The sequence below is a fragment of the Myxine glutinosa genome, unplaced genomic scaffold (genome assembly GCF_964187855.1).
Source record: "Myxine glutinosa unplaced genomic scaffold, kmMyxGlut1.1 SCAFFOLD_154, whole genome shotgun sequence".
In the NCBI taxonomy this organism is placed as follows: Eukaryota; Metazoa; Chordata; class Myxini; order Myxiniformes; family Myxinidae; genus Myxine; species Myxine glutinosa.
The window spans coordinates 364406-364801 of NW_027616366.1; positions in this window are offsets into that span (position 1 = coordinate 364406).

Consider the following 396-nt stretch of genomic DNA (forward strand, 5'->3'; position numbering starts at 1 on the left):
AAATTTAAGGTGTGCTGTAGTTGCTCTGAGACATACTGATTGCGATTATGCCTTTGGTTTTTCTCTGCGATGAGTAGTTCTCGAGTTATAAGAGGACAAACAAACAAACATACTTTACTGCTTTACATATATAGATAATCGTAACACTGCAATCCGTTTGTTGTGACTGAAAGGTTACTGGATTGAAGCAGTGTATGGTTGGTTCATTGTTGACTCGAAACATGTAGAATAAACCAGTGTCTTAATGTAAACTCTTCACTTCCTTGATGACAGACAGCTTTGATACTTACAATGCTTCAAAAAAAATGTAATACATTATTTGCTAACTGGTATCTCCACCCAGGTCATACTATCCTCTTCAACTAAAGTGTCAAATAAAGCCCGGCTACACCGCTG